The sequence below is a fragment of the Archocentrus centrarchus genome, chromosome 9 (genome assembly GCF_007364275.1).
Source record: "Archocentrus centrarchus isolate MPI-CPG fArcCen1 chromosome 9, fArcCen1, whole genome shotgun sequence".
Lineage (NCBI taxonomy): Eukaryota > Metazoa > Chordata > Actinopteri > Cichliformes > Cichlidae > Archocentrus > Archocentrus centrarchus.
Genome location: NC_044354.1, coordinates 28189863 through 28197172, shown reverse-complemented (window position 1 = coordinate 28197172; position 7310 = coordinate 28189863).

Below are 7310 nucleotides of genomic sequence, written 5' to 3'. Positions count from 1 at the left end.
CCATTCCCTATAAACCCTAGAGATAGTTGTATGGGAAAATCCCAGCAGATCAGCAGTTTCTGAAGCAGTTTGACCAGCCCGTCTGGCACCAACAACTATGCCACCTTCAAAGTGACTTCAGTCACCTCTCTTCCCCACTCTGATACTTTGTTTGAACTTCAGCAGGTTGTCGTGACCATGTCTATATGCCCACATGCACTGAGATGCTGCCATGTGATTGGTTGATTAAACATTTGCCTTAATGTGCCAAAATAAGAAAATAAATGACATTCAGAACCAGATGCTATGATGTTTCAATTTAAATACTTCACTCACACATAATATAGAATTTCAACAAGTACTGTGTCTGTGTCAATAGTGGCATGCGATGTACTCACCATAGATGGCGATTGCACCATTTGATTGTCAACTAGTCAGGAAGATGAAGAATGTAGACAGGAGTACTAGAAAATTGTACAACGCACTCAACTTTTTAAATATATTAATATTGAGTACACCTGTAGCCTTTGATTGAAGAAAATTCTAAGCAATCTAGGAGGGGCGTAGATTCCAACTGGGATATTGAGGTGGTAAGAACACTGTTCAACATGAAGACTAATGTGGGAAGATGGTCTCACTTTAGTTTGGTTTAAGTAATTATAGCAAATAAACTTAATCAAGGTCAAGATAGGAAACAAAAGTCCATCCAATCATGCTATGGTAACTTAATAAGAATGATTAGTTCACAGTCATCTTAAAAAGTCCACATAAGTTATGTTACGAACCTAGATTCTTGTGGCATTTTTGAGTTTTAAATTAGTGTTTAGTTTTAATTTCTGTTTGGTTTTACTGTTCTTAAAGTTTATGTTTTTGCTGTTTGCTAGATTGAGTTTTGGATTTCTCTTGTGATATCTTTATCATTCTGCTAATGTGCTTTGTTTTATTGAATTTGTTGAATTCTGGTGTCTATTTATTTGGCTTTACTCTTCTAGTGTTAGTTTAATTTTTTCATTATTATTTAATTAAGGGGTAGACTATGAATAAAGTTTAAAACAGGCAGGCACTCTTTCTGTTAGCTGACTTGACAAAACCTAAAACCTCAGTTGGAAATAACAGGTATCACTACAGTGGTTATCAACTTTCTCTGTTAAGCCTGGCTTTCTGCTTCAGGTTCTCTCCACACTCGCATAAAAAGGGGCGTTTCATGTGACTTTTCTTCTGCACAAAATGATCTGTGTGAGTGCAAAATCACTGACTATATGTGATGATAAAATGATGATAAAAATTCATAAGGAAAAAAAAAACAATGACAAAACAAAACAAACAAAAAAACCCCCGCCTAGGTTGCCTGTAGGTAACTAGGTGGACACACTCAGAATCAGAATCATAATCAGAAGGTTTTTATTGCCATATGGGTGAACAGGTTCACAGCATTAGGAAATTGCTGCGGTACTTCGTGCTTACAGAAAAAACAAATAAGTATAAAAACTATAAGACAATATACAAGTATACAAATTGCAAATATACAGATATATTAGTACTATAACTATAACTCAATATTACAAAATTACAAAATATACAGTGCAGAGTAATATGTACATCAGTGCAATCAGACAGGTGCATAAACATAGGGTCATCAGCGTTTGTGGAGGGTGGTCGTAACAGTCTTAGGGTTATTGTTCATGAGTCCAACAGCAGAGGGGAAGAAACTGTTCTTATGGTGGGAGGTTCTGGTCCGTATGGACCGTAGCCTCCTGCCTGAGGGGAGAGGGTCAAAAAGTCTGTGCCCAGGGTGAGAGTGGTCGGCTGTGATCCGACCTGCACGCCCCAGTGTCCTGGAGGTGTACAGGTCCTGGAGAGATGGGAGTTTACAGCCAATCACCTTCTCAGCAGAGTGCACAACACGCTGTAGTCTCTGTTTGTCCCTAGTGGTGGCTCCAGCGTACCACACAGTGATGGAGGAGGTAAGGATGGACTCAATGATAGCAGTATAGAACTGCACCATGGTCCTTGCTGGCAAGTTGAATTTCTTCAACTGCCGCAGGAAGTACATCCTCTGCTGGGCCTTTTTGACGACAGAGGTGATGGTGGGCTCCCACTTGAGGTCCTGGGTGATGGTAGTTCCCAGGAAGCGAAAAGAGTCCACTGTGGTGATGGGGGTGTCAGCCAGGATGATGGAGGGTAGAGGGGCTGTGTGCTTCCTAAAGTCCACTATAATCTCCACTGTCTTCTGGGCATTCAGTACCAGGTTATTGTGGCTGCACCAGGACCCCAGACGTTTGACCTCCATCCTGTAGGCCGACTCGTCCCTCTCTCAACAGTCTTGGATTGTATACTCTCTACAAGACACCCTCAACTGATTTGGCTTTGCCAACAGGTCCTCCTTCACCACATCTGTGAAACTTCTCTGAATTCTTCTTTTTTCCTCCTGCCCGGCAGCTCCATCTTCAGCAACCTTTACCAAGTATGTCCACTATCCTTTCTCTGCACATGTCCAAACCATCTCAACCTTGCCTCTCTAACTTTGACTCCAAACTGCTCAACCTTAGCTATCCTCCTGATATTCTCATTTCATCCTGGTCACTCCCAGTGAAAATCTTAGCATTTTTATCTCTGCCTCCTGTCTTTTTGTCACTGTCACCATCTCCAAACCACAGTCTCATCACCCGCTTGTAAACCTGCCCTTTCACTCTTGCTGCTCTCCTGTCACAGATCACCCCTGACATTCGTCACCACTCACTCCACCCTGCCTGGACTCTCCTCTTCACCTCTCTTGTGTCTGTTGCAATGCTTTAGTTGATCCCATGTATTTAAACTCATCCATCTTCACTACCTCTGCTCCTTGCACCTTTACTGTTACACCACCCTAACTCCCACTCACACACATATCATTACTGACTTTCATTCCTCTTTTCTCCAGGGCAATCCTCCACCTCTCCAGGCTCTTTTCCACCTGCTCCCTACTCTCACTACAGATCACAATGTCATCTGTGAACATATAGTCCATGGAGACACCTGCCTGACCTCAAGTGCTAAACTGTCCATCACCACTGTTGTGATGTCAGTCAGCAGCTGCACAGCCTCTGCACACACGGGTAGGATGATTGCCATGAATGACCCCAGGAGAAAAAAGGAGGATGAGGAACGCAGGGCGAGCTAGTAGAGAGTGTTCCTGGGGGGAAAGAGTGGTGATTGGAGTGGACTTCAGGGGGCACGTAGGTGAAGCAGTGCTTTCTTGTCGTATTACCCACTCAAAACGCCTCAGACTACCAATACCTGTACACAGTGCTTTATTCTATACACTTTAAGAATTTTATCTACCTCACCAATTTAGAATCACTAGTTGCCCTAATACGCATGACTGTGGGAGGAAGCATCAATACCTGTTGGAAGTCAAAGCAAGCACAGGGAAAAAAAACTCCACAGAAACCTACACCCATTCCTAACAGTGCAGTGTTTTATCATGATGCTCTTACTGTGACAAAGGTAAACCAATTAAGGAACCTGATTATAGAAGTTGTGGAGAAAATGAGGCGAGCAAAATTAGAATGAAAAAAAAAACTATATCAGCATTGCTTTGCTGTAATTACGAGAGTTAATTTAAGATATAGGATTATTATATTAGAATTATTCAAAGCATCTGCAGGTGATATGAACCATCGTTCTTACAATCTGTGAAGATGTTTGCTCTGAATGAAAGTTTGCACTGGTTTGGAAAAACACAATGAAACTTCAGCAGAACACCTGAATTATTTAAGTTAAAGGTTGACCTTCTTCTCCGATCTATTTCTGCTGCCTGTTCTTGGTGAAAAACTTTTCCAGTCAAAGTACTTTTATGCCTCCAAATAGCAGCTTTGCAGTATCCATTAACAGCAGTGCTGAAGCCAAAACATGGACAAAAGTCAAAATTAGCTCAAAGCTGTTCTGAGGGCTCTCCTGGTCCCCCACGGCTCTGCTACATTTCTCAAACATTTATCACCTGACAGGGCAGGAGGATGTCTCCTAACAAAATGCAGCACAGTCCCTCCTCTTCCATGTGTTCATGTTTCACAGTGAATGCCCTCCGGCTGTGATGTATTGAGAGGGGGGGGGGGGGGGGGGGGGGGGGGGGGGGGGGCGGTGTTTGAAGAATGTATAATTTGCAGCATCAAACCAGCCTTATACAGAAAGCAAAGTTGCGCTGTGATCCTCTGTCAGGCTCTCTACTTTTTCTGTGGTGATCACAGAAGTGAGAGCTTGGAGAACTCCTGTATAGGACATATTGTTTTTTTTCCTCGCAACGTCTGAGGGAAGGGATCTCTAGAGCATTAGCAGTCGTTTAGCTACTCCATCCAACGGAGAGAGTGTTTGTTCACAGCAGGAATAATACATAACTGTACCCTTAGAGGAAGGTATCCACCCATGTGCTTTTATTCTGTTCTCAGTGGGTATCAAGTATCTCACAGTAGGAAATCATCCCTATCTGGCACAATAAATTGTCATTTCTTTTGCATTTTCACTACAGGCTTTTAAGAAATCATGTCTTCCTTGGTCAAAAGTCTCTGAACTGCAGTGTCATTTTAGTATCTCTTTAGCTGCCATCATCACAAAGACAGAGTACTGGATGTATTTGGAAAATACCAATAACTATGGATAATTCCAATTACAACTTAGCAAAGCAAAGGTGTCTAAAAAATTAAATGCTTAAGTCACACTGGGGAAAACAGTGGCTGGAGACCACAGCACAACCAAAATTGTTGCAACTCTGCGCAACAAGCTTGCAGTCTCATTGGCTTTGAAATGGTTGTTTCAATGCTGATGGAGGCACTGAAAAAATGTACAAAGCATAAAAAGATGCATGGTTTCAGTTTTCTCTTCTTCTTAGAAGCAAATAAGTTATTCTGACCTGCGCCCTAATATGACATCAGTTTGCATATAAAATTGGGCAAACACTAGTTTCTGGAATTTACATTTTGAAGCCTTATAACATATAACTCCACTAACTTAGCATGGAGTGATAGGTTATCAGCTAATACAAGCAATTTTGGTTGCTACCATTCATTCAGATTTTCCACCAGTGAGTGAGACAGTGTGTGGGAGTTCCATGTAATTGTCTTTTTTTTTTTTCCACAAGTGCACTCATTGCAGTGTGCAGAAATCATGTACAATATCAGATAATGCCTCAAAAGACACCAACAGCACAACCACTGTCAGGAAATCTTGCAATTAACAGATGGGAGGCCTACCGACAGCTATCAGTTATAGCTGCATGTGCTGCATGCACACCTGTCAAACAAAGCAGCCACAACTCTAAATTAAAGCCTTAACAGTTTCCATATGGATGAGTTATCAAAAACATTCATCCCTGTACAGTTTTTACAGTAGGATGAAGAGGAAACCTCCTCATAGAGACCAAGTGTATTTTGTTCCAGGTTGTAAACATGTTTTCGGGGCATTTTAAAATAGTAGTCTATGAAGATTGGTTTACTTTCAGAGCCAGCCTCAAGTGGCCATTAGAGGAAATGCACTTCCTCTAAATGCAATTCTTGCTGAGTTTGAGCCACTGCCTTATCATTCTCTATCCTATTCATTTCCATATATACACATTTCTGCTATTACCACTACTCTATAGGTTTGATTCTACATCTACACCACCCCACCCCTGTGTAAAATGTTGAAAAGTCTCTTCCCACGTCATGAGTGTGGCCGTATTTATTTAGCAAATTCTGTATCTTTGAAGTTAGCTTCTATCTCAGTAAACACACAAAAGCAACTTTTCCTCTTTGCTTAGAACAGAAATTTGACTTCTGACACTTTCACTTAGCACTGGCATTTTCTATCACAGTGCTACTTGGTCAGCAATATTCTGGCTCTGTTATATTTCTGACAGGTGAACAATGTCAGCAAGTTAATTGACTTGAACAAGTCTCTAATGAGTAGATGAAATCCATCTGAGTGTCATGTGAATGTTACTTCAGTGGAAGCGTACAACTTCAAATCTGACCTTTTATACAAAGGAGTCAGTGCCTTTAATTTGATTCTGTTTGCTTACCTAGAAATAGTGCAGAATCTGAAATGATTTTTTTTCAGCTAATGTGTCAGAACTCATTTCATTTTGAAATGTTTTAAAACTTTCTATTTGTTTCCAAGTTTACATAAAAGTATGAATATTTGGTCTCTGCCCTGCTTGCTGTTTCACTGGGACAATGTCTGCCCTCACACTGCCAGAATATCACCAGGCCTTTCTAGATTAGGAGCATAAACAGACACTTCCTTGGCCAGCATTTAGTCCCAGTATAAAAGTATCTTATTTAACATGTCTGGGATATACTTAGAAAACTTGATTATCAGATGTAAATATGTAGGACCGCTTTTTTGCATTTGCGCAATATTTCTAAAATTAGAAACATCCTTTCTCAGAGTGATGCTGAAAAGCTAATTCATGCATTTATTACTTCTAGGGTGGACTATTGTAATTCATTATTATCAGGCTGTCCTAAAAGCTCCCTGAAAAGCCTTCAGCTGATCTAAAATGCTGCAGCTAGAGTACTGACAGGGACTAGAAAGAGAGCAGATTCCTCCCATATTGGCTTCTCTCCATTGGCTCCCTGTTAAATCAAGAATAGAATTTAAAATTCTTCTCCTCACATACAAGGTCTTGAATAATCAGGCCCCATCTTATCTCAAAGACCTCATAGTACCATATCACCCCAATAGAGCACTTCACTCTCAGACTGCTGGCTTACTTGTGGTTCCTAGGATACTTAAGAGTAGAATAGAATAGAATGCCTTTATTGTCATTATACAGGATGTACAATGAGATTGGAGGGCCACTCCTGTTCAGTGCCATACAACAGAAAATCAAACTCTCTAAAATAAAAATAAAAATCTTATAATCTAGTATAATCAAGAAATATACAGAAAACAAACAATGTATAAAATATACAAAAAATAGAATGTATAAAAATATATACATACATTGGTGCATCTGTACAGTGTAAGAAAAGTAAATAAGTGTATACATGTAATAATGAAGATGAATATTGCACTTGGTGAATGAATATTGCACTAGTGAATGAATACTGGATATTACACAATATAGGAATGTTAGATATTGTTCAGTATGCATAATCTAATATTGCACAGAGATGTGGGTGTTGCACAGTTACAGTGGGTGAGTTTGTGAGTTCAGGGTGGTGATTGCTCTGGTGAAGAAACTGTTCTTGAGTCTGTTTGTTCTGGCTTTGATGCACCTGTAGCGCCTGCCAGAGGGCAGCAGGTCAAACAGGTCAAAGCCAGGGTGTGAGCTGTCCTTGATTATGTTCCTGGCTCTGCTGATGCAGCGGGAGGTG